Genomic DNA, 27685 nt, shown 5'->3' with positions numbered 1-27685 from the left:
AATCCTAAGCAGGCTACACACTCTCAGCCCAGAGCCTGACACAGGGCTCAAACTCACGGACCATGAGACTATGACCTCAGCCAGAATCAAGAGTCGGATGCTTAACGGACTGAGCCACCCAGGCTCCCCTGTGTGCACATTTTTGTATGGTTATAAATTTTCAATGGCACCACTTTTTACACATCTTTGAACATACAGTATTTTAGAAACCCTTTTCACCTTGGCTAATCTGATAGATGAAAAATGGCATCTAGTTGTTTTAATGTACATTCCTTTAATTAAGAGTGAAATTTGACATCGTTTCGTATTTACCCTTTTATTTCTGGAAATGGTCTGTTCATGTTTGTTTTTCTATTGGGTTGCTTTTTCTTAGTGATACAAACAAATTTTTTATATAATAAGGAAAATTGGAAACGTGTTATATTTTTACAAATATTATGTCCAGCTTATTGTTTTGTCTTTTGGGTTTTTTTTCCATGTAGAAATTTAGAACTTGTTTAAGTCAATGTACACCTTTTCTTTCTTAAGGGCCTTTGTGTTTGTGTCTTACCTTTCCTACTCTCAGATTAAAGAAGAAATCCTCAGTTTACTTCTAATGTTTATTTATTTTTTAAAATTTTTATATTTTATTTTTTATTTGAGAGAGAGAGAGAGAGCATGAGCAGGGGAGGGGCAGAGAGATGGAGACAGAAGCTGAAGCAGGCTCCAGGCTCTGAGCTGTCAGCACAGAGCGCGATGCGGGGCTTGAACTAACGAGCAGTGAGATCGTAACCTGAGCCGAAGTTGGACGCTTAACCGACTGAGTCACCCAGGCACCCCTACTTATGTTTTTATGGATTTCCTTTTGACGTTTAAGTCTTTGATACATCAGGATATATTTAGGTGAAAGGAACAAGGTGGGGTTCCAAATGCTGCTCTTCCCCCATTGTTAACCTATCCAGGAATGTTGGTCCAGTATCATTTTCCAGATAATCCATCTTGCCTCTTTTTGGAAGTGCCACCTTGATTATATACTAAATTCTAGTGGGTAATTGTGTTTATTCTGGTCTTTTGAGCTGTTTTGCTTACCAAAGTTTTACATTGTGTTTTTTATTTAAAAATATTTTTAATGTTTATTTTTGAGAGAGAGAGAGAGACGTAAGGAAGGGGCAGAGAGAGAGGGAGGAAGACACAGAATCTGAAGCAGGCTCCAGGCTCCGAGCTCTCAGCACAGAGCCCAATGTGGGGCTCGAACTCATGAACTGTGAGATCATGACCTGAGCCGAAGTCAGATGCTTAACCAACTGAGCCACCCAGGTGACCCTTACATCATGGTTTTTAAAACAACAGCTTTATTGTGATATAATTCACATGTGATAAAATTCACCCTTTTAGTGAATTCGGTTTTTTGCTAGCTTCAGAGTTGTGTAACCATCACTGCTATCTAATTCCACAACATTTTCATCACCCCATAGAGAAACCCTGTATCTGTTAGCAGTCATTCTCCACCCTTTTCTGCCCCCAGCTCCTGGCAATCACTAATCTCCTTTTGGTTTTGATGGATTTGACTGTTTTAGACATGTCACATAAATAGAATCATACGGTTTGTGGCATTTTATGGCTGGCTTCTTTATTAGCATGATTCTCAGGGTTCATCCATGTTGTAGCATGTGTTAGTATTTCTTTCTTTTTTTTTTCTTTTTTCTTTTTTTTAGTGTTTCTTTCCTTTGTATTGCTGTATAGTATTCCATTGTGTGTCTAATACCACATTTTATTTATCCATTCATCTATTGACGTACATTTGGATTGTTTCCATTTTTTGGCTATTATGAATAATGCTGGTATAAACATTTGTGTTCAGATTATTGACTATTATGAATAATGCTGGTATAAACATTTGTGTTCAGATTATTGACTATTATGAATAATGCTGGTATAAACATTTGTGTTCAGATTATTGACTATTATGAATAATGCTGGTATAAACATTTGTGTTCAGATTTTTGCGTAGACGTATGTTTTCAATTCTCTTGAGTACATATATGTAGCAGTGGAGTTCCTGGGTCACATGATAACTCTATGTTGACCTTTTTGAAGAGCTGTCAGACTGTTTTCCACAGTGGCTGCAGCATTTTACATTCTTTCCTAACAGCAGTGTATGTGGATTCCAATTTTGGCACATCCTCACCTTGTTAACGTTTACCTTTTTGATTAGAGCCGTCCTCGTGGGTATAAACTGGTATCTGATTGTGGTTTTGATTTTTATTTCCCTAATGACTAATGATGGAGGGCATCTTTTCCTGTGCTTATTAACCATTTGTATAGCTTGTTTAGATAAATGTCCATTCAAATTCTTTGCCCATTTAAAATCAGATTATTTATCCTTTTTGTTTTTTGTTTTTTGCAGTCGTAAGAGCTCTTTATATGTCCTGGATACTAGTCCCTTATGAGATATATGATCTGTAAATATTTTCTCCCATTCTCTGAGCTGTATTTTCACTTTTTTAAAGTTTTAAAATTATTTAATTAATTACTTATTTTTTTGAGAGTGCCTGAGCAGGAGAGGGGCAGGGAAAGAGGGAGACAGAGAATCCATGCAGGCTCTGTGCTGTCAGTACAGAGCCCAGCTCAGTGCTCAGATGCATGAACAGTGAGATCATGACCTGAGCTGAAACCAAGAGTTGGATGCTTAACCGACTGAGCCACCCAGGTGCTCCTATATTTTTCACTTTTTTAATGGTGTCCTGTGAAACACAAACTTTCTGAACTTTGTGGGTTTTTTAATGTCTTTAATTCTGATGAAGTCAAATTTATCTATTTTTTCCTTTTCTTTGTGGTTTCTGTGTGTATCTGAGAGACTATGTTACGTTTTAGTATCTGGTAACAGAGTCTACCCTCACTGTCCTCCCCCACACACTCCCCAGGCTGGTCAGGCTGTTCTTGCATGTTTATGTTTCCACGTGAACTTTAGAATCGGCTCATCTTATTCCAAAAGCAATTCTTTTTTGTGTATTTTAAAAATTGGAATCATTGTAAATATAATGACTTGTGAGAACTGACATCTTTACAATAGCACATCTTCCTATTCAAAAGCAGGATATATGTTTACATTTATTCAGATGATTAAGTCTAGTATTCTAAAGCTTTCTTATAGATTTAGCACATTTGTAATAGTTGTGTTTTTGTTGTGGCCCATGTGAATGGAATCTCGTTTTATTTTATTTATTTATTTATTTATTTATTTATTTATTTAATATTTATTTATTAGAGAGAGAGAGAGCACAAGCTGGGGAGGGGCACAGAGAGAAAGAGGGGGACAGAGGATCCAAAGTGGGCTCCTTGCTCACAGCAGAGAGCCTGATGTGGGGCTTGAACTCAGGAACTGTGATATCGTGACCTGAGCCAAAGTCACCCCTCTTTTTGTATTTTTTTTTTAATTTTTTTTTCCGTTTTTTATTTATTTTTGGGACAGAGAGAGACAGAGCATGAACGGGGGAGGGGCAGAGAGAGAGGGAGACACAGAATCGGAAACAGGCTCCAGGCTCCGAGCCATCAGCCCAGAGCCTGACGCGGGGCTCGAACTCACGGACCGTGAGATCGTGACCTGGCTGAAGTCGGACGCTTAACCGACTGCGCCACCCAGGCGCCCCTCTTTTTGTATTTTTTAATTAGTTGACGATTGCATATAAGAAAGCTACTCACAGGGTGCCTGGGTGGCTCAGTCAGTTAAGTGTCAGACTCTTGATTTCTGCTCAGGTTGTGATCTCACTGTTAGGGAGTTCAAGCCCCACATCAGGCTCTTTGCTGGTAGTGTATACAGCCTGCTTGGAATTCTCTCTCTCTCTGCCCTTCCCCAGCTTGTGTGCGCTTTCTCTCTCTCTCTCTCAAAAATAAACTTTAAAAAAAAGCTACTCACTTTTGTTTATCATATAATCAGTTTACTTTATTGTATTGATATGAAATAATTTTATTGATAATTCTTGAGGGAGTTATCTTGCATTTTCTAGATTTACAGCCATATCATCTAAAAATAATGATAATTTTACTTTGTTCTTTCCTGTTTTTATACTTCTTGGGTTTTTTTTTCCCCTTGTTGTATAATTGCACGGGCCAGTACTTCCAGAACAATGTTAAATAATGATGGTGTTAGTGGAAATCTTTCTTTTGCTCCTGACTCTTAGGGAGATGTTTGCACTGTTTACAGATTTGCAGAGGCAGCTTTCCAACATCTTTCTTTTCTTTTATTGTGTCCTTTTTGTCAGGTTTCATGCACTGTTATGTTGGCTTCATAAAAAGAATTTGGAAGTTTTCCTGCTTTCTCTTTGCTCTGGAACAATTTAAATAGCAGGTAGAATTCACCCATGAAACCATCTGGACCTGACACTTTTTTGGGGTATAGCTCTTTGAAAACATTCTCAATGTCTTCTGCGGTATTTAATAGGTTTCAGGTTTTTCTTTCTTTCTTTCTTTCTTTCTTTCTTTCTTTCTTTCTTTCTTTCTTTCTCTCTCTCTCTCTCTCTCTCTCTCTCTTTCTTTCTTTCTTTCTTTCTTGACTGTATCTTTAAAAGTTCTCTGGAATTAGCTGTAATATTTTCTATTTTCCTAGAAAATCTGGGGCGCCTGGGTGGCTTAGGGGCGCCTGGGTGGCTCAGTCGGTTGAGCGGCCGACTTCGGCTCAGGTCATGATCTCGCGGTCCATGAGTTCGAGCCCCGCGTCGGGCTCTGTGCTGACAGCTCGGAGCCTGGAGCCTGTTTCAGATTCTGTGTCTCCTTCTCTCTCTGACCTTCCCCCATTCATGCTCTGTCTCTCTCTGTCCCAAAAATAAATAAACTTAAAAAAAAAAAAAAGAAAATCATCTATTCTATGCAGGGTTTAACCATTTTTGCTTTAGGTTCACCCAGGTGAGTGCTTAGGATTCTTTTAGTTCATTTAGTGTCTATGGTGATTTCTCAATTCTCATTTCTTATTTTGTGTATTTGATCTTGAAAAAGTGGGTGGGAGGTCTTTTCCTGCAGGACTGTCTGTTTCTATGGCCAGTCTGAGGCTGAGGGTTCCCAATTATGAAATCCCCCGCCCTCCAGCTGGTGTGATTCTGTTCAAGATGGCATAAGACCAATATTTCTTCCTTTACCTGGCTTTAGCTGTGATGGATTGTTTGCCAGGTGCCAGGCACCATGCTAAGCTTTTTACTTTTGTTTTCTTGTTGAATTCTCACACCATCTCAAGAGATCGGCGGAACTGCGTTTTTCCTATTTTACCAACAAGGAAAAAGAGACTGAGTGAGAGTCAGTAACTTACCCAAGGTCCCACAGCTAGTAGCTGGCAAAGCTGGGATTCTGATCAGGTCTGTCTGTGTCAGGACCCATCGTAAGTCCTGGGCTCCTGCCCCACCCCACTGCCATTCTGCACTTGCCTTTCCCCTTGCCTGGGATATCAGCGGCATAGGACTGCCCCAAGGTAGTGGACTTCTAACTTAGGCCCATGTTTTCTGCACTTCTGGTGTGCCTCATAGTGTGAACCCTTTCCATGTCTTAGATATGTATATTTTTAAGTTTATGTGTTTATTTCGAGAGAGACAGACAGAGTGTGAGTAGGGGAGGGGCGCAGAGAGAGAGAGAGAGAGAGAGAGAGAGAGAGGGAGAAACCTAGGCAGGCTCTGCATGGCGAGGGCAGTGCACAGAATCTGACTCAGGGCTTGAACCCACGAAACCATGAAATCATGACCTGAGCGGAAGTCGAGAGTCAGACGCTTAACCGACTGGGCCACCCTGGTGCCCCAATATGTTTTGAGGGCTTGCTCTGTGCTAGCCACAGTGCTAGGTGCTGGGAAAACAGCTGTCAGGTGTCATGCTTATAATCTAGTGGGGAAGGAGCTATGTCACCAGTTGAATGAAGATGCTCATTTAAATAGCTTTTCCACCCTGCTGCCCCCCAAAACCCAGTCATCAAATCATAGTGCCTTGAGGGACAATTGTAGAGAGAGCCCTGGACTGGTTTGGATCACAGATGTCTGGCCCTTAATAGGTTTGTGACCAAGACTTGCTACTTTGTTCCTCTGAGCCTCCGTTCCACATCTCTGAAACGTGGATAACATCACACATTTTTCACATGGTAGGCATACATCTTTTGGTTGATGGGTGTCTCTCAAGGATGCTTGACAGTGTTGTTCCATTTTTTTCTCTCTTATTGTAACATAAAATAATAGCATGTCCTATGGATGGTCTTAGATTTGATCACATACGACACATATGACACATGGTTGTTGTAAGAAGGACGTGGCATAAAAGAAAGAGGAAAGTCCTGTGTAAATTTCAGTTAAATAGTGCAGAAAGCACGGGTTGGGATTCTCATCCAGAGTCGGCCACCACTGCCTTGCTGAGTCACTGTGAGTGGGTTTTACCTGGACTGTGTGGTCCCTCAGATTTCCTTCTCTGGTCTTCCTTCTCAACAAAATGAGAGATTTATTTAATTTATTAATTCAGCCAACATCTCCTGAGCACATTTTCTAGGCCAGGCACAGTGCCCCTGGGCCACGGGAGTGCCTGGCTCAGCAGCATGCCGACAGGGAGCAAGATTTTCCTTGGGAGCAGTGCTATGACAAAAGTAGAGACAAGAAGGGTGAGCTGGTCTCATGGGGTTTTTCCAGCTTTAAATTCTGTTCTTCTGGAAGTAGGAGGGCCGGATAGGGCAGGTGCGTTTGGAGAGGCCATATGGTATAGGGGCTAATACACAGGCTTTGGGGTCGGACAGTCTTGGGCCAGCACTTTCTAGCTGTGTGACCTTGGGGCAATGAGTTGGCCAGGCTCAGCCTTAGGAACCTTACCGTAAAATGAGAGTGAGAATAGTCTCCATCTCATAGGATTGTCATGAGTATTGAATGAAATACATAAGTCACTTAGCTCAGCACGGAGTAATAATAAACAACTAATGAATGGTAGCCTTCCTTTCTTCCTCCCTCCCTCCCTCATTCTTCCTTTTCTGCCTCACCCTCCTTCTCTTCTCCTTCCCCAGTTTACTTTCTGTACTTGAGAAGCAAAAATCTATTTGTGCAGGAATCCTTTGTCCAAAATTTCCTACTTTCTGTCTGGAGGTTGGCACAGAAAAAAACGACTCTGGTGGATAAATTGGCCTTTCCTGCTGCTGGTCTTTGCAGTGGCTCCTGTCCTTGCTGACAGTTTCTAACATCTGTCTGTCTTGACTGCCCACTGGCCGAGGGGACTCAGCCAGGGCATTTTCCTCAGCGAGGCAGGAGAGACACAGAACTCAAGGCCTAGGTACTTTTTCAGGGCCTAGGAAAAAGTTTGAAATCCAAAAAAAGTTATTGGCTCCAAAATGTGAAAAGGAAACTGTAAAATCAAGAAATGTTTAATTAAAAACCTATTAAATGTAACAGCATGTTAACATTATTAATTGTTGAAATTTACTGTTTCTTTATGTTTGAAAACAATTTGCAGGTTGGATTTTTCTCACTTTGCAAGAGTTCCCAAATATGTACAATAGTTACTGAGAAATTATAGCCAATTATAAATTAAGTGAGTTGTTCACCAGTTGTAATTAAATGAGTATGTTTAGCCAGATTCAATAGCAAAAGTTATAAAAGGCCCCTTCAAAAATTTTGTAGTTAAAATTGTTCCTATGGAATATGTTAAAGTGTTTTAAACAATGTAAGGCCTCTCTAGGGCCTAGGAAAGTCCTTAAAATGCTTATGCTGTACTTGGGAGGCCATTAACCCTCTTTTTAGTTGTTTCCCTCCTAGGATAGCTGATTTCTCTAGCCCTTTGCCAGACATCTAGTATTTAGAATTTGTAATAATTTTTGAAAATATTCATAGTAATAATAAAAAATTTCAGGACATTAAACTGTAGATCAGTTTGATCTCAAGTAGTTTAAAAAATTCATGTGTACATTAACAAAAAACACTAGAAAGAAATATACTATAATGTTAATAGACTCTCTTGGTAGAACAACATGCGTAATTATCTTTTCTTTTTTATAGTTTTCAGACTTTCCAAATTTTCTACAATGAAAATGCATTACAATCAGAAAAACAATTTTGGTAGTTAAAAAATTTTTTTCTTACTACAAAAGTAATTTATGCTCATTATAGAAAAATCACAAAATACATATAAGCATAAGGAAGGAAAAGAAACATGCAAATTCCACCCACCCAGAGACAACCACTGGGTCCTTCCAGACCTTTTTTATGCATACATAAACATTTATATTTTTGTCACAAAATGGGATCATTCTGTACATAGTACTGTTTTGAAACCTGCTTCTTTCCCTCACAATGTATATTGAGAACATTTTTTTTAATGTCAACAGTACATTTCTGTAAGATGATTTTAATGGCAGCAAACCACATTTTGAGGATTAACCATAATTTACATAACCTCTAATTATTAGACATGTATATTGCTTCCAAATTTTCTCTATTACAAAGAATACTGTAAAGAAAATATTTTAAGGCATCTAAGAAGTCTTTATTTTCATAAAGAAATCATGGAACACTACCCCACAGACATTTATTTTTGAATGATGCCAGGCTAAGGATCCAAAGGAGTTTGAGCAGTGATTCATGCTCTGGAGGAGTCCCCAGTTCAGGGGGAGACAGTGGCGGGAGTCATGAACTCTGCCTGAGAAGACCAGGGAGGATGACTTCTCTGGAAGGATGGTATTGAGCCTGGGACTTGAGGATTGGGTAGGAGTTCACCAGGCACCCACCAGGGTAGGGTGAACAGGGAGACCTTTACAGGCACGGACAACAGTTCAGGAGAAAATGGGAAGGTAGCCTTTAATTTAGAGCCCGCGTGATATACTGGGTACTTTTACATACGTTTTCTCATGGAATCCTCATATCAACTTTGCAAAGGAACCATTATCATTCTTATTTCCCAGCCAAAGAAAGTGAGGGTACGTGTTTGTTTCCAGAGGGAGAGCCAGGATTTAGACGTGGGCTCACTTTAAAGTCCAAGCTCTTTCTTTCTTCCTTTCTTCTCTTTTTCCTGATGGTAGCCGAGGCAGTTCTGTGCTCCCAGGGAAGGTAGGAAAAGGCCTACTTCGTTTTCTTTTCATGTGACTTTTCTTGGTAGCAAACATCCCAGCTATTTTAAGGCCTGCGCTATCCCTGCCACATAGAAGGACTTAAGTCCCAGTGCTCTTCGGTCTCTAATCCTTACAGAGTTTGAAAGAGAGGTGGGACCATCCAGCCGCCATCTTGGGTCCTGTCCTTTGCCACCCCTTGAGTGAGCCTATCTCTTCACTGTACCTCATTTGTCTTGGCGGGGAGACACAAAGTTAAGTTCAGAGGGGCATGTTTTAGGAATGGTGAGACATTAAGTGGGGAATGAGCATGGGGAAGGGGGTGGGGAGAAGTGGAAGCTGAGGGCCAGGGAGGTGAGCTAGACAGCTGGACCATGCTAAGGCCTATGTTCCTGACGTTCCATGCTAAGGGACTGACATGGTCAAATGGCTCCTTAGGAGAAGAATCAGACTGCTCTGGAAAGGATAGTTTGTCCTAGAGAGATACAGGTGTTGGAGAAAACATGATATGGACCCAAAATAATAATAGCTAACATTTTTTGACTGCCAGGCACTGTTCTATGCATTTAAAATATTCTTAATCCTTATGGGGTAAGTGCTACTATTTATCCTTGTTTTCCAGGTGAGAAAATTGAAGCACAGAGAAGTTAAGGAACTTGTCCAAAGGCACTGAGTAAGTGGAAAAGCTGAGATTTAGACTAAGGCAGCCTATTCCTAACCTTCCATCTTGCATAGCTGTTGCAGAGCTGAATGAAGCAACCTGTTAGCTCCGCTTACAGGGGGCCTGTAAGTCTCATCATCAGCTCAGAGTTGAACTTGTGAAACATAGTGCACTGTCAATAAATGGGATTTGTTAATATTTATTATGATATTATAGTTATGTGTAATATATTTCATGTATACTATTAGAATTACAATATTAATTGCATTAATGGTTCACTGTGGAAGAGATGAATATGAACTAAAATGGCAGCACAGGAGTGGAGAGGAAGAAATGTTTCTGAAGTAGAATTGGTGATACGATGTGGGGCGAGGAGTGGAAGGGGAGGATTCTGGGTAGGTGACTGGGTTTCCAGGTTGGACAGCAGGAAGAGTTTGGGGTCAGTAATGAGGGCTGGCCCGGGGGGGTTGTGGAAGAGAGTTATGCTTGGGCCATATTCATTTGAGGGGGTCCATGGGCCTTAACCTTGGCCCTGAAGAGCTCCTCTTGTGAGAATCTTATAAAGTTTATTCTTCGGATTTAGATAGCAAAACTAACAGGTTTACAAACTTCTCACATGCTAATTAAAAAACTAATTAAAACCCATCAGTTCTAAAAGGCATATGGTTTATTTAAGGTTGATCCAAGCTCGATGTTTGGTTAAACAGTGTTTTAATAAATCATAAAACGAATTGGCTCTAATGATACGAGTATGGTTTTCCAATTTACTGGATATGCTTCACATGTGTTTTTTTTTCCCATTTGAAAGACATTAAATGATACTTTTGAATGTTCTTCTCTATCTTTAAACCTGATAGATAGATAGATAGATAGACCAGACCGAAGATTTTATTTTTTGTGTGCTGTTGATAAAACAAACACACTTAAGAAAGACATTAAATGAGATAGTGTAGATAAAAATTCCTACTATCTCACGATCATTTTAAAATTAGTTTCCTTGGGGAGCCAGGGTGGCCTGGTTGGTTAAGCTTCTGACTTCGCCTCAGGTCATGATCTCATGGATTGTGGGTTCGGGTCAGGCTCTGTGCTGACAGCTCAGAGCCTGGAGCCTGCTTCAGAATCTGTGTCTCCCTCTTTCTGTGCCCCACCCCTGCTCACTCTCTGCTTCTGTCTCTCAAAAATAAATAAACGTTGAAAAAACTTAAAAAAATATTAAAATTAGTCTTCTTTTCCTTGAACCCCTCAGCAACTCCGTGGGGTAGGTGTGGTCTTTACCCCCATTTCACAGAAGAGGTAACAGGCATAATCAAGAGAAGTGAAGGGACACATACAAGATGGCTTTGCAAAGAAGTTGAAAAGTCAGAACCCATACCTAGGTCTCCTCCACTGTTGTGTATAATAAATTATCCCCAAATGTAGCAGCTTAGAACAGTAAATATGTATTATCGCCCAAAGCTGGTAAAGGTTGGAGTCTGTGAATGGCTTAGCTCGGGGGTCTGGCTCAGGGTTTCTCAGGAGGTTGCTCTCAGGCCCCTGCCGGGGACTGCAGTCTCCAGGGCAGGAGGTGCCATCTCCAAGCTCACTCAAGGGGCTTTTGGCCAGAGGCTTTGGCTCCTTGGCAAGTGGGCCTTTCTGTGGGGTTGCTCAGGACACAGTTTTACCCAGAGTCAGTGACCTGGGAAAGAAAAAGAAAGGTCAAGGGAGGGGGAGGGGCGAGGGTGGGGAGGGGTAACAACGAAGTTGGAAGTCATAACCTTTAGTAACATCCCATCAGTTCTGCCACGTTCTACTCCTTAAGAGTGAGTCACCAGGCCAGCCTACACTCCAGGGCAGGGGAGTGCACAAGAGTGTGGGCGCCAGGAGGCAGGGAACCCCAAGGGCCACGTTGGAGGCTGCCTACCACAGGCACCTTTCCCACTCCATGATATCATATCTTGTCATCTTCGCAGCTACTCCCAAAAGGAGTACTTTATGAACTTCCTGAAGTTGCAATGTGGCCAGTTTGGGGGGATTTATATTTTCTGTAGACAGACAATAGCATTGAACTACTTAGCAAACCAGGAAGTGGAAAGTGGTTATAAAGGAATCCAATTACTTTCATTGCCAAGGCAGTGTAAAATGCAACATGTAAAAATGGACTTAATTGGTGAAAAATTAATTAGACGATTAAACTTATTTCTGCTTAAATACATTTAGGTGTTAATTGGTAATTTGACTTGAGGTTTATTTTAAGGTGGATTTGTTATCCTGACTCTGTCCTTTAAGAAATGATCTCAGTTTAATATGCCAGGAGCACTCCCGGTCTTGCTAAGAAACAATGTCTAGTTCATTGTCATGGTTCTTCTCCAAATGGGACCGATCAGGGTCAGATTGGCCCAGAGAGCAAAAAGGCATTTGCTTTGGAAGCCCCATCAAGAGGAAAATCTTTCTGTTGCCTGAGGGGCTTCTCTGGGAAGGCTGAATGGTAGTGGGAATGGTGTAGGATTACAAGTGGAAAATAGAGGGACTCCTTAGATTTCTCTACTCTGTGACTTTGGGTGAGTTACTTATGCTGTCTGGGTTTCGTTTTCTACATCTGTAAAATGAGGTGGTGAGAGTACATAATGTCTGAGGTCACTTCACCCATAAAATTCTATGATTGTCAAGTACAGTGCTCTCACTACAGGAGGGAAACTCTGCAAGGGTTTTCTTTTTCTTAAAAAAAATAAAAGAAGAAGAAGAAGAAAAAGAATTCTTAGCCTTATCAGTTTGCAAGAATTTGTTTCACAGGGTAGCTTATGCTCTGGTTAAACACACTGGGTTGAATACATGTTTACTTGCAAGTTCTCTTAAAATCCCATTTAAATGGACAAGGAGAATGGGCAAAGAGACATCAGTGGACAAGAAAAAGGATGGTAGGAGCAGGTACTCAAACCCTGCAGGGAAAAATGCCCACAAGAAGTCAAAAAGCTTGCCTAACACAATCCCAGAAAGGCCCAGGCATTTCAGGGAGTCACAGAAGGAGGAGTGAGGGTGAAACTTAATGATGAATTAAACTCGGTAGGAATGGGTGAATGAGCGGTGACATCTCCTTCGCTCCACCCCCTACCCCCACCTTTTCCCTCTCTCACCACCTCCAGGCAGGAGACTGGAAGATTCTTCTCTGGAAAAACTAAGCAATCCCAGAGGAAGGAGCTGCCCCGTGAAAAAGCTAGTGTGCCACCAGAGCACTTAACAGTGAACTCCACCAGTTGACAAGCTCCAAGTCACACACAGAGCCCTCCATCAGCCTGTAGTGCCTCCCTCTCAGTGTAGATCCTCAGCCGAAGATCACCAGGCATGTGAACAAAGCTTCCTGACAAGGAAGATGTCAGGACTTTTCTTCAGGTAAATGAGGCAATGCTCATTCAGATTTCTGCTCAAATGTCACTTCATCAGAGAGACTTCCCCTGGACAGAAACTTCCACTACTCTCTACCCCTCACTCTGCCTAATATCAGAGAGAACAGAAAAATGGAAAGGAGAACATTATTAAAATAAGTAATAGGAACATTTTCCCCAGAACTGAAGGTTATGAATTTCTAGTTTGACAGGGTCCACTGGGTGCCAAGCACGATGACAGAAAAAGACCCCACTGAGGCATATCGCTGTGAAATTTTAGAACCCTAGAGATGAAGAAAAAAAAATCCTAAAAACTTCCCAAGACACAAGGTAGGTTTCTTGTTTTGTTTTTGTTTTTGTTTTTGTTTTTACAAAGGATCAGCAATCAGAATGGCCTCATAATGCTCAATGAAAACATCAGAAGCTGGAAGAAAATAGAGCAAGCTATCAAAATCCTGAGGATTTTGAAAATGATCCCAACCTGTAATTCTGTATTCAGTTCAATTATCAATGAAAAGTTGAAGGGAGGTAAAGACATTTTTAGATAACGCAGCATTATTTTTCTTGGAATAAACCAAGCTAGAAGGTGACATGGGATTTAGAGGGTCTAAATCAGGAGAGTGGCGAAGGAAGCTTCTAGGATTCGAGGTGCTGGTCAATGGAAACAACCAGTACAGTGGAAGGAAAAAGCAGTTAGGGAAGTCTGTGAGAAAAAACGGAATGAGTAGAGATGATCTGAATTGCTTGGTTTGAGGAAATGTCAAAGTGCTGTTAGAAGGCCTGAGAAAAATAATTGCTTGGTATCCAGAATACTAAGCAAGTGAAAAAAAAAAAAGAGGTAATTATTAACTTCGGGGTAAACAAAAAGTTGTCCAAGAAGAGAAGCATATCTTGGTACACTAGCTCAAGTGAGGAAAAATGATATAATCATAATAAGGTCAACATTAAGTGTTAACGTAAGCAGGAATTATAACCACCTTGAGCATAAGAGGGGAACAGGTACTGCTTTAGAAAAGCAAACTCCTCCTTCATCAGGCTGGCCAATAGTTGATGGGGAACTCGACAGATGGAGACATAGCATCTAAGTTTGTCCTTTAGAGTTATGAAAGTAAACACCAGAAAAAATATGCAAATGAGTGATCATGGTGGCCTCTGGGGTGAAGAGGAGCTGATTTTCATTAAAGGTGTATTTAGCAAAATTTAACTCCTTAAACTAAGAGCAATCGTTACTTTGAGAAAGATAAAAGTGAAGTTTTGAAGCTTTGCAACTCTTGTATGCACCCGTCCTTCATCAGCCCGTGTGAACAGAATAAAATCTCCACTCGAGGTTAAGACCTGGCTCAGGCTTACCCTTCTCCCTGAGTTTGATGTGAGGAGGTCTGGAGAGGTCGTCTTGCTCACAGACCTCACCCCTGCTGGTGATGGATGTCTACCATGTGGCAATGGTGGGGAAGAGAGAGCAGTGGACTGGGGTTAAAAGATTTGGGTTCAAATTTAGTTTCTGCTGCATGTTAGCCACTTGGTGTTAGAAAAAAACTCATCTCAAATATTCCCTGTGCACCCACAAGACAGCTGTTAGACACTGGGGGTAACACATCCCTGTCTTTGGGGAGATTAAGGAAGGGGATAAGTTAGCTTCCTCATGGATAGGGTCTGCCGGCTGGCTCGATCAGTAGAACACATGAGTCGCTCTCTCTCTCTCTTTTTAAAATTTCAATCCAGGTTAGTTAACATACAGTGTAATAGTGATTTCAGGAATGGAATTTATTGATTCATCACTTATATATAACACCCAGTGCTCATTCCAACAAGTGTCTTCCTTAATGCCCATCACTCCCTCTTAGCCCATCCCCCCACCCAACACCCCAACAGCAACCCTCAGTTTATTCTTTATATTTAAGAGTCTCTTATGGTTTGTCTCTCTCTCTGTTTTTTATATTATCTTTGCTTCCCTTCCCTATGTTCATCTGTTTTGCATCTTAAATTCCACATATGAGTGAAATCATATGATATTTGTCTTTCTCTGATTGACTTATTTCACTTAGCATAATACACTCTAGTTCCATCCACATTGTTGCAAATGGCAAGATTTCATTCTTTTTGATTGCTGAGTAATATTCCACTGTGTATATATACCTCATCTTTTTTATCCATTCATCACTTGAGGGGCATATGGGCTCTTTCCATACTTGGACTATTGTCGACAGTGCTGCTATAAACATTGGGGTGCATGTGCCCCTTTGAATCAGCACTCCTGTATCCTTTGAGTAAGTACCTAGTAGTGCAATTTCTGGGTCATAGGGTAGTTCTATTTTTAATTTTTTGAGGAAACTCCATACTGTTTTCCAGAGTGGCTGCACCTGCTTGCATTCCCACCAGCAGTGCAAAAAGGGTTCCCCTTTCTCTGCATCCTTGCCAACATCTGTTGTTGCCAGAGTTGTTAATTTTAGCATCCTGACAGGTGTGAGGTGGTATCTCATTGTGGTTTTGATTTGTATTTCCCTGATGATGAGTGATGTTGAGCATTTTTTCATGTGTCTGTTAGCCATCTGGATGTCTTCTTTGGAGAAGTGTCTGTTCATGCCTTTTGCCCATTTCTTTACTGGATTATTTGTTTTTTGGGTGTTGAGTTTGATATGTTCTTTATAGATTTTGGATACTAACCCATTATCTGATATGTCATTTGCAAATATCTTCTCCCATTCCATCAGTTGCCTTTTAGTTTTGTTGATTGTTTCCTTTGCTGTGCAGAAGCTTTTTATCTTGGTGAGGTCCCAATAGTTCAGTTTTGCTTTTGTTCCCTTGCCTCTGGAGACATGTCAAGTAAGAAGTTGCTGCAGCTGAGGTCAAAGAGGTTGTTGCCTGTTTTCTCCTCTAGGATTTTGATTGTTTCCTGTCTTATATTTAGGTCTTTCATACATTTTGAGTTTATTTTTGTGTATGGTGTAAGAAAGTGATCCAGGTTCATTCTTCTGCATGTCGCTGTCCAGTTTTCCCAGCACCATTTGAAGAGACTGTTTTTTCCATTGGGTATTCTTTCTTGCTTTGTCAAAGATTAGCTGACCATACGTTTGTGGGTCTATTTCTGTATTCTCTATTCTGTTCCATTAATCTATGAGAGCACATGACTCTCATAGTTATGTGGGTCATGAGTTCAAGCCCCATGCTGGGCATGGAGCCTCCTTAAAGAAAAAAAGACATATGGGGCGCCTGGGTGGCTCAGTCGGTTAAGCATCCAACTTCAGCTCAGGTCATGATCTCAGGGTCCGTGAGTTTGAGCCCCGTGTCGGACTCTGTGCTGTCAGTTCAGAGCCTGCAGTCTGCTTTGGATTCTGTGTCTCCCTCTCTCTCTGCCCCTCCCCTGCTCGTACTCTCTCTCTATCAAAAAATAAATAAATGTTAAAAAAAAAGAAAAAAAGTAATAATTTCTTCATAGATAAAATAGGAACTCATTTTTTCACTTATTCAACAACTACTTACTGAACATCTTTGTGCAGGAGCCTGGCTCTGAGCTGGGACAAAACACCAGGAGAACCTGGCTGCTGGGGAAGGAGTAGCAGTGACTATGGCTGGGGCTCTGGGTTACCAGACTTGCAGAGCACACGAAGACTGCAGGATAAAGAGGGACCAGAAACACAGCATCTCAAGGCCAAGGCCCAGACTCAAAGCCCTTTTACAGGAAGGTGGGGTTACATTAGTGGTAGCTAGCTCCACCCTACATTGTACCATTATATTTTCCTTCTTAGGACTATCTCCAGAGGGCTAGGATTTCAGGGTTTTATAGATGAGAGCCTTAAAAAATGTCTAGGGGGTACCTGGCTGGCTCAGTTGGTTAAGTACCTGACTCTAGATTTTAGCTCAGGTCATGACCTCACAGTTTGTGAGTTTGAGCCCCACATTTGGCTCTGTGCTGACCGTGCAGAGCCTGCATGGGATTCTCTCTCTCTTTCCCTCTCTCTGCCCCTCCCTGCTCTCAATTAAAGAAAGAAAGAAAGAAAGAAAGAAAGAAAGAAAGAAAGAAAGAAAGAAAGAAAGAATCTAGGCCACTAATTCCTACACTTTTCCAATTCATAAGTCAGTAACATCACCAAACTGATTTGGTGGGCCAACAGAGAGTTACCAACTTCTTACTTGCTAAATGAAGACATGGGAAAGAAACATCCAGGAGAAAAACCCAGCTACCATCTACCATAATTTCACAAAAGAAATGACAGCTTACTATAAAAGGTAGGAAAGACATAATCTCAGAATAAAGGACAGACTTTTACACTTCATGAAGTTAACTCCCTTCATGAAAACATACTATGTTGGCTTTATTTTTCTCATTTCACCGCAGACCTGCACTGAACCAAGGCCAGCTTCAGGCACCCTTTTACTCACCAGTCCCTTCGTGTTATGGGTAAAGAGATCACGGGTCAAGCCTGGATCAGATGTCCGGGATTAAGAGCCAGGACTCAGAGCCCCGTCTCCCACCCTCTTTCTCAGCTTCCATTTGTACTACAAATCCACTCTGGTGGGCAGGAAAGAGTGGAATCACTGACCAGCTCCTGCCCTGATGAAAGGAGAGAGAAAAACTTAAGGAGAATGACTTCCCAGTGAGTCTACTGTCCTCTCTCACACCTTCCTGACACCTCCACCCCCCAACTGCCCACTCTCCAGGCCCCCTCTTCGGCCTTCCTCTGTGACTCGTGACTCTTGTAGGAATGGACGCATCTGACACTGTTGACGATTCTCTCTCCTTGAACCTCTCCCTCCCCTGGCATTTTGCACCAGTGTCTGTGGGTTCCCCTTCTGCTTCCGAAGTAACCCTTCCTCCTTCACTCATTCCTCTTTCTGTCTTAGAAATGTAGGTATTCCCTGGCATTCCCTCATTGATCTCATTCATTACCATTTACATGCGGACAGTTCCCAAACTTTTACTAACCCCAGTGCTGTCCTTTCTTCCGAGCTTCAGACTCATGTTGTTAATGGATATGTTGATATCCACCTGTAACTCTGGAAGTCACCCAAAATAACATGTTGCAGTCAGAAAGCTTCCTTTTCCTTCTAAATCTGCTCCTCCTTCCCTTTTTCCCTGCCTCAGCTACAGCTATCACCCTCCACTCTACCTCCAAAGGTAGACATTTTGGAGTCAAACTTGACACCTCTTCCTTCCTTCCTGCCACTTTTGGATCTGGCACGCATCCAACCTATCCTTTCTTAGAAATGTCTTGGGGCGCCTGGGTGGCTCAGTCGGTTGGGCGTCCGACTTCAGCTCAGGTCACGATCTCACGGTTCATGAGTTCGAGCCCCACGTCGGGCTCTGTGCTGACAGCTCAGAGCCTGGAGCCTGCTTCGGATTCTGTGTCTCCCTGTCTCTCTGACCCTCCCCCGCTCATGCTCTCTCTCTCAAAAATAAATGTTTAAAAAAAATTAAAAAGAACTGTCCTTCTAATCTTAAATGTCTTTAAGCCCATCCTCACTGCCTGACAGTGTCGTTTTATTTCCTTTGCTAGTGCGACTAGTGCAGCATTTCCCTAATTGGCTGCCACACCAGCACTCACCCACTTCTTTCGTGCCCAACTGCTCTATTATCTAAAATACAAACCTGAGCATGCCGCTGTCTTTCTTATGAAACCTCTATTAGAATGAAAAAATTTTTTAAAAAGGAGAATTTTAAAAAGTATAATCCTCAATGCTGATGAGGATGCTGTGAAACCGGCAATCTCATTTATTGCTAATAGAAATGCAATTTGTTGAATCATTTTAGAATGCAATTTAAGGATACATCATAAAAGCTTAAACATATTCAGTCTTTGACTAGTAATTCTACTTTTGAGAAGCTGAGGAAATAACCCCATCTATGAAAAAGCTTCATGAACAAAGATATTTATTATATCATTATTTATATGGAGAGAAACTGGAAAGAGCCTAACTATATTACAATAAAAGTAATCTATGATACTGGATGGCCTATTATACAGCTATTAAAAATGACATTTACTCATAGAAAAAAGACAAAATAAAATACACTAAAATGTCTGTAATGATTATTTCTAACTGGTGGGATTATGGATGACTTTAATTTTCTTTTTTTTTTTTTTATAATTTTCTATATTTTCCGAAGTTTCTACCATAAATAACTATTATAATTAGGTAAGAAAATTTAGTTTTAAATACTGCTTAGAATAAGTTTATGATAACTGAAAAAAAGAGCAGCATATCAAATTGTACATAAAACATGATCTCACTACAACCACAAATGAGAGTATAAGGAAATACAGCAAACCATTCATACTGATTGCCCCGTGGTGATAGCACTGTAGGAAATTTTTTGTTGATTTCACCTTCCTGCTTTTCCAACTACAGTGGAAGAAGAGTAGACACACACACACACACACACACACACACACACACACACACACATCCCCCATTGCCTGCAGGATTTAACCCACATACCTTACTATGGCCTAATTGACACAGGGACCCTGGATGACATTTAAAAAAAATTGAGCTATAATTCGCATACCATAAAATTCACCTTTTAATTTGTACACCGCAGTGGTTTTTAGTATATTCACTAAGTTGTACGACCTAATTCCAGAACATTTTTATCAACCCCAAAAGAAAGCCTGTACCAATTAGCAGTCACTCCCCATTCCCCCCTTTTCCCATCATTAATCTACTTTGGGTTTCTATTAATTTGTCTATTCTGGACATTTCGTACAAATAGAAGCATAGAGGATGTGGTCTTTTGCATCTGGTTCTTTCATTTAGCATAATGCTTCGGAGTTCATCTGTGTTGTAGCCCATATCAATACTTCATTCCTCTTAATTGCCAAATAACATTCCATTGTATGGACATACCACATTTTGTTTATTCATTTTTCAATTGATGGGCATTTTAGGTGTTCTCACTTTTTGGCTATTGTAATTCTTGCTGCTGTGAACATTCATGTACAGGTATTTGTGTGATTATGTTTTCAGTTCTCTTGGGTATATGTATAGGAGTGGAATTGATGGGTCATGTGGTAAGTCTATGTTTAACTTTTTGAGGGACTGTTTTCAAAGCAGCTACCGTATTTTACATTCCTACCAACACTGTATGAGGGTTTCAATTTCTCCACATCCCCACCGACACTTGATAATGTCTGTCTTTGTTATTGTAGCCATTTTAGTGGGCATAAAGTGGCATCTCATTGTGGTTTTGATTTGTATTTCCGTAATGAGTAGTGATATGAAATTTTTCACGTACTTAATTGGTCATTTCTTTGGGGAAATATCTATTTAAGTCTTTTGCCCGTTTTAAAATGTAAGGTTGTTTGTCTTTTCACTGTTGAGTTGCAACTGATCTTTGTATATTCCAGTCTCTTATCAGATATATAATTTGCAAATATTTTCTCCCATTCTGTGGGTTGTCTTTTTAGTTTGATGGTCTCCTTTAAAACACAAAAGTTTAAAAGTTTTTTTTAATGTTTATTTATTTTTGAGAGAGAGAGAGAGAGAGCATGAGTGGGGGGACCGAGAGAGAGGGAGACATAGAATCTGAAGCAGGCTCCAGGCCCGTCAGCATAGAGCCCGAAGCAGGGCTCAAACTCACAAACTGCGACATCATGACCTAAGCCGAAGTCGGATGCTTACCCGGCTGAGCCACCCAGGTGCCCCAAAACACAAAAGTTTAAATTTGAAGTTCAATTTATCTATCTTTTCTTTTCTGCTTTTGGTGTCACAGCTAATAAACAAACCATTGCCTGACCCAAGATGATGAAGATGTGCACCTAGGTTTTCTTCTTTTTTTTTTTTTTTTTTTTAAGTTTATTTATTTATTTTGAGGTGGGGGTGGGGCGGAGAGAGAGCAAGGGATGGGCAGAGAGAAAGAGAATCCCAAGCAGGCTCCATGCTGTCAGCTTGGGGCCCAACACGGGGCTCAATGCCCCTAAACACAAGATCATGACCTGAGCCAAAACCAAGAGTCAGACACTTAACTGACTGAGACACTTAACTGACTGAGACACCCAGGTGCCCTGCACCTGGGTTTTCTTCTAAGAGTTTTCGTTTTAATGCTTGCATTCAGATCTTTGATCCATGTTGAATTTCCTTTCGTATGTGGTGTGAGGTGGGAGTCTAACTTCATTCATTTCCATGTGGATGTCCGGTTGTCCCTGCACCATTTGTTAAAGAGACTATTCTTTCTCAGGAGATCGAGCCCTGCAGAGCCTGCTTGGGATTCTCTCTCTCCCTCTCTCTCGGCCCCTCCCTTGCTTATGCGTGCTCTCGCTCACTCTCTCAAAAACAAGTGAGTACATTTTTAAAAATTAAAAACAAGACTATTCTTTCTCCACTGAATTAGTTAGCATGCTGGTTGCAACGAGCTGACCTTAAATATCAGGGCCGGATGACATTTTAGCTTATCTGCTAGTCTTCATCAGACTTCTGTTTGCTAAGCTTTTCTCATCCTTGATACCTGTGGACAGGCTGGTCCTTCACCTAACATCCACTTGTGTTGGTAGCTGACCATCTTCGTTCTCCAGATATTATCTGTACCCACAGCCTTCCCTTCTCCCCCCAAGGCAGTCAGCTTCTGTGTCCCTGGAGCATTTTGCTCATACCTCTCTCTATCATTGCTCTATTCACCTTGTATTAACGTGATTTATTCATGAATTCACCTGGATATACTTTGAGATTTCTGAGAGCTGCACCCATGTCTTAATTCTCTTTGAGGCATGCAGCACGGCACCTGGCACTTAACAGGTATTTCACGAATGTCAGTTGAGTGACCATTGACTGAAATTTCTGAAAATAAGCACTATGCTGAGGACTTTAATGGGAAGAGAAAGGAGCAAATTATTGGATCAATGCCTCTCACCCTCTCCCCTTCAATTCCAGAGACTAGTATTTGTTCATTCATTCATTTGTTCAACAAGTTTTTATTAAGTACCTGTTCTGTGCTAGGCATTGAGCTAGGAGCTCAATGTGATAATGTGGTGAACGCAAGCAGACGTGGTCCCTACCCTTAGTGGTGTGTACAGGGTAGTGTGTAAATCAACATTAATAAAATAATCATATAAACACAAAAAATGCAAGCACCTGTCATCAGACCATCTCTTGTGCTCTCTACCTACCTCCTGCTCATGTGTTCATTGGTAATTTGACCACCGGGCTCACTGACTTTCTCTGTACCTCCACTCGTGCCATTGTCTGTGGTGACCCTAAGACCCGTGTAGATGACCATCTGTTACCCTGCCTCTTGTTTCTTGATGCTTCAATACCATCATCGTCTCCTCCTCCGCACCTCAGCCATAGTCACACACAGACCTTGCCACAAGTACAGAACCTCTAAAGTCTCCATTCCAACCATCCCATTCAGATCATCACCACGGATCTTCCCAGCTCAGTGATCCTAGGACTACCGTTCCAACGATTCTCCCACCTATTGAGGTCTTCAATCCCCTGACCCTCTACCATATTTTCCTGTCCTTCACCACACATAGGTCCTCCTTTCCTCCTCACCCAACCTAGACTCTATGGCCTAGTATTGTGATTGTTCCATAACGCCCATGCTCCCTGTGTCCACCTACCCAAACCCCAACCCTGGTTAAACCCTGTGGAGCACCTCTTTTGTACTTGCCCCTGGTCACAGGAACATGGCTGGAGAAAACAGTAGCAACTGCACAGACAGGTCTTGTTTTACATTTAAGTCCTCAAATAAGTGGACTGCCTCAGCACTGCCCAGCGATCCTACTACCGTCCCCAGTCAGTCTGCCACCCTCCAAGGTGGCTATTTGTACCTTCTTCTCTTTTCTCCAGCCTCAGTGCCCTTCTCCTGCCTAGTTCTCAGCTGATGATCTCATCTTCCTATTCACTGAGGAAACAGAGGCCATCAGAATGCTCATTATCCACCACTAAACTGACCAGCCTCCAGCATCAATATGTATGTGCTGTGCCCTCTCCTGTCGCAGATTACAAATTGTCCCCGTGCATGTGGAGCGCCAAGCTCTCCACCTGGACCCTGGACCCCATTCTTCCTCATTTATTGGAGGACTGGTTGCAGTGATCTCTCTCTTGTGAATCACCGATGTCATCCTTCCTACTGGAACATTCCTTTTAGCACACAACTATATGGCAATGCTTCCCATCTTAAAACAGAGTAAAAACCCAAACAGAAACACCCTCCAGAATGCTCATGTGTTTCCCTGCTCCTTGTTGTAGCAAAATTCCTCAAAAGACTTGTCTAAATATCCTCCAACCTCATGTAGTACCTTCCCAATTTGCTCTCTCAGTTGTAGCCACATTGGCTTTCTGCTGTTCTTTGGACTTACTAAGTTCATTCCCGCCCCAGGACTTTTGTCCTTGCTGTTCCTTTTGTCTGAACTCGTCTTTCCATTCACCTCTTCATGGTTTGTTCCCTCATTTCACTGAAGCCTCATTTTAAGTGTCATCTGTTCAGAAAGTGTCATCTTCTCCACTGCCCTTATCTGAAGTGCTTACCTCTGCTCCTGCCACCACACTAATCCTTACCCAGCCTTCTCTTCCTCACAGCACTTACCACGGCCTGATGTTCTAGTAGGTGTGTATGTGTTTGTTTGCTTATTGCCTCTTCTTCTGTTAGAGTGGAAGCTCCCTTGGGACTTCTTTGTTCACCATTATATTCCTCACCTCCAGAATACTGTCTGGCACATAGTAGACACTCAATAACTATGAATTAATAAATAGATGGATGGCTGAACATGATTCTGTGAGGATGTAGAAGGGAAGGATTTACCCAGTCAGGAAAGGTAGAGAAAGCTTCCTTGAGGATGTATGATATTGGGACAAAAAGACAGGGCTAACCAAGTGAGCTAGGGAGGGACAAATATTCCAGACATCAGGAGTGTGCAAAGATCCTGGGGCTGGAAGGAGTGCAGCAAATTCAAGCTGACAGAAGGCCTGCATGGGGCACAGGGAATGAGAGGGAGCCGGTATGAGGTGGGCAAGAGCCAGGCCTTGCCATTCTTCCTACAAAAATGCCATGAAGGGCCTGGAGGCCTGGGGTATGCTCTGGCTTCTGTCCTAACAGCAGTGGGAGGCCTTGGATGAAAGGCACAATGTGATTAGATTTGCATTTGAAAAGCTCCCCCTGATGCACTTATTATTGCTAATAATGATGATATGATGATGATGATAAATGCTTGCATCTGGATAGTGAAAGGTCTTTTCAAAGTATTTTCACACTCTCCACCCGAGCCTCAGCCTCTTGAATCCACCAGCAAAGCTGCTGAACCTGAGGATGTAGTGTTCTACTGTTACAGGGATCAGGTTTTCTGAATCCCAAATCAGGGCCCATGGTCTGAGAAAGGACATTCTACCCCCACCCCTCCTTATTTTTTTTTTTTTTAAGTATATAAAAGCTATACATTCCAATCACATTTAATTACACACTTAACAAACTGTCTCCATTAAAAAAATGCCCAGATATTGAGACCGTTCCAGAAAGTTAGGGGGAAGTTATTACTGTAAGCAGCCTCGCATCGTCAACAAGACATAGTCACACTTTTAAAGTGATATGTGTCCTAACATGGTTGGGCTATAAATTCAATATATTAGGACAATGATTTAAAAGTCAGCCAAAGTTCTTCTCCCTCCTCCCCTCAGTAAAAGGGGAGTCGCTCCTGTGAGTTTGGAGGTCCTGTTCTGATTTTGGGGGGGGGTGGGCAGGAGAGTGGAGAGAATGCTGAGGCCTTGACCTTTTGGGAGCTGGGGGCTCAGGGGGTCATGAGCACAATGTCCCTTCAGGGAGATAACCCAGCTAACATATGCTGCTGTTGCTGTTGTGTATTTTGAGTGATGGTGAACCTGCTGAGTTTATGAATGGGAAACAAACTCCAGGGAAGGCAGGAGAGGATGGTGGGTAGGAACAGAGGCAGATGAGTGTAGACAAAGATTCTCTGATTCTAGAAATAAGTGTGCCTGTATACACACAAATACACGGGAAGATGCTAAAATCAAGTCTTCCCCTGAGTCTGTTCGGGAGATGGGCAGAGGGACTCAGTGTGATCTTACAAATGGAATGATGGGCCTTAAGATGTCTTTCTAGAAGTCTCCTGGAGGAAACCAAGAGGAAAGGGTGACTTTCTGGGAGATGACTGTGGAGAATGGTCACAAAAGAGAGGCGCGGTGAGCCCTACGGACCAGGGAATTTATGGCAATCAGCCATCAGAACTAGAACGTGAATGAGTCACGTTCTTTCCTTCTGCTATTAGTAACTGGCATCACTTGGCTGGGAAATAAAAGGCCGAGATGTGATTTTATAACTGCTTTCAAGTAGGGAGAAGGTTTTCCTTTGGAAGATGGTCATGAGCTGTTTTCAGCCCTTAGGAGGGGGAAACCAGCTTATTCCCATGCTGGGTGTAGATTTCAAGAGCTTTTCAGTTTAAGAACTGCCAGACGCTGGGGCTGGCTCTGGGTGAAGACTCAGGAAGTCCCCGGAGGGTCCTGAGGTCTCAGCATGAGGCTTTAGAGTTGGGGGTTCCATGGGGGTGTGCTGTCTTGTTCCCTAAAGCCTCCTTCTCCAGGTGTGGGGCAGTGGTATGTGGGCTCCATCAGCACCTGCCCACAGCTCTCCACACTCTGGAACGATCCTCAGATGGTGAACCTGACCACATCCTGGGAAGGCCAGTCTCCTCACCTCTTGGGGAAGATGGTTGGGTTCACCATCTGAATCATGAATGCAAGAGGCCCATGTCCTTTCCAATGCCATCTGACGTGAGAAGTATGACAGAAGGGAAGTCAAAGTGGAAAGAGACAGTCGTCTTAACCAATTGTTGTTAACATATTTTACAAAAACACATGATCATGTAAACTCATTACCAGGCCCCTCTAAGGGCGTTGCAAGGGGCTCATGCAAGTGTGTGTATATGTGGGGGGGGGGGAGTGGGCAAACCCCTGAAGTTTCATTACCTTCAAGGCAAATCCATCTTTGATGCCCAGCACTGTACATTCATGACTTTATTGAATCTTTACAATATTCCTGTGAGATAAATACTGTTCTGTCTCCATTTCCCAGGAGACCGAGACTTGGGGAAGTTAGGAACTTGTCACACAACTGGGGTGAGTGAACAGGGGTTTGAGCCCATTGATCTAACTCAAGGGTTAGCATTTATTTCGTTTTCTTTTAAAAAGAATTTTTTTAATGTTTATTTTTGAGAAACAGAGAGACAGTACGAGTGGTGAAGGGCAGGGAGAGAGAGGGAGACACAGAATCCGAAGCAGTTTCCAGGCTCTGAGCTGTCAGCACAGGGCCCGATGTGGAGCTCGAACCCACGAACTGTGAGATCATGACCTGAGCTGAAGTTGGAAGCTCAACCGACTGAGCCACCCAGGCACCCCAGGAGTTAGCATTTCTTTTTTTTTCCTTTTTTTTTTTTTTTAATTTTTTTAAGGTTGATTCATTTTTCAGAGACAGAGACAGAGCGTGAGCGGGGGAGGGGCAGAGAGAGAGAGGGAGACACAGACTCTGAAACAGGCTCCAGGCTCTGAGCTGTCAGCACAGAGCCTGACCCGAACCCACAGTCCATGAGATCATGACCTGAGGCGAAGTCAGAAGCTTAACCGACTGAGCCACCCTGGCACCCCAAGAAAACTAATTTTAAAATGATCGTGAGATAGTAGGCATTTTTATCTACACTATCTCATTTAATGTCTTTCTTTAAGTGTGTTTGTTTGTTTTATAAAAAGCACACAAAAAGGCTCCGATGTGGGGGCCGAACTCATGGACGGCGAGATCATGACCTGAGCCAAAGTTGGACGCTTAACCGACTGAGCCACCCAGGTGCCCCAGGAGTTAACATTTCTAAGCACTACTCCCCACTGCCTTCTCTTACCCTCCAGGAGCATATATTCCTAGAGAAACCAAGCACATGTATGTAGTGTCCTACCTTCCTTCCAGTCTCTGCTCAAATATCACCTCATCAAAAAGAGCTAACCGGGTGAGGTAGGGAGGGACAAGCATTCCAGACAAGAGGAGTGTGCAAAGGTCCTGGGGCTCGAAGGAATGTGGCGAACTGGGGAAGCCTGCCTAGGGGCACAGGGAATGAGAGGGAGTTAGTATGAGGTGGGCCTGCCATTCCTTTTTACAAAGAATGGTCACCCATCCTCAACCCTGTTCTAATTTCCTCCAGTGCGCTTTTGATCAACTGACATACTCTATACTTAATTTCTATCAACTTCCTTCTTGCTAGAATGTGAATTTCATGAAGGCAGGGACCTCATCTGTTTTATTCATTGCTGTATGCCCAGTGCCTAGGATGTTATCTGGCAATTCAGGTGGGCATTTGATATATATTTATTGAATTAACCAATTACACGATTAAATAGTTACAGTACCAGCCCTGTTCTTCATAAATGGCTGGAGCATGTTACAGCCAACAGGTGTTATAGTGGTTAGAAGACCGAAAACATTTCAAACCAGGAGATTATCAGACAGGGTTTCCAAAAGGAGGTTGGCCCGTGAAGGATGGCTAAGCTAATATATATATTTAGGAGGCAATGGCGGGGGAAGGGATAGGATTGGGTAGCGGTCCAGCAAGCTGCTTGGCATGCCTCCCAGCCTCTGCCAGGCTCCTTGGATGTGGGCCTCTGTGCTATATTCACACATCATCTAAGTGGGTTGTGAAACACTGGCACTAG

At 42.2% G+C, this 27685-nt stretch overlaps 1 long non-coding RNA gene across 3 annotated transcripts in view; it reads left to right on the top strand.

Moving 5' to 3' along the window:
• LOC131487787 (uncharacterized) overlaps positions 1–27685 on the top strand; it is a 73245-nt gene that overhangs the window by 11617 nt on the left and 33943 nt on the right. Inside the window, exons 2-4 of one of the 3 annotated variants that reach the window (XR_009249967.1) lie at positions 9645–9695; positions 12803–13049; positions 13247–13372. This is a non-coding gene — a long non-coding RNA (uncharacterized LOC131487787). The remainder of the gene's footprint in view (positions 1–9644; positions 9696–12802; positions 13050–13246; positions 13373–27685) is intronic. The other 2 variants (XR_009249968.1, XR_009249966.1) reach the window with 2 other exon arrangements.

This window comes from Neofelis nebulosa, chromosome 10, assembly GCF_028018385.1.
Source record: "Neofelis nebulosa isolate mNeoNeb1 chromosome 10, mNeoNeb1.pri, whole genome shotgun sequence".
In the NCBI taxonomy this organism is placed as follows: domain Eukaryota; kingdom Metazoa; phylum Chordata; class Mammalia; order Carnivora; family Felidae; genus Neofelis; species Neofelis nebulosa.
This window is presented reverse-complemented; position numbering and strand designations above follow the sequence as displayed.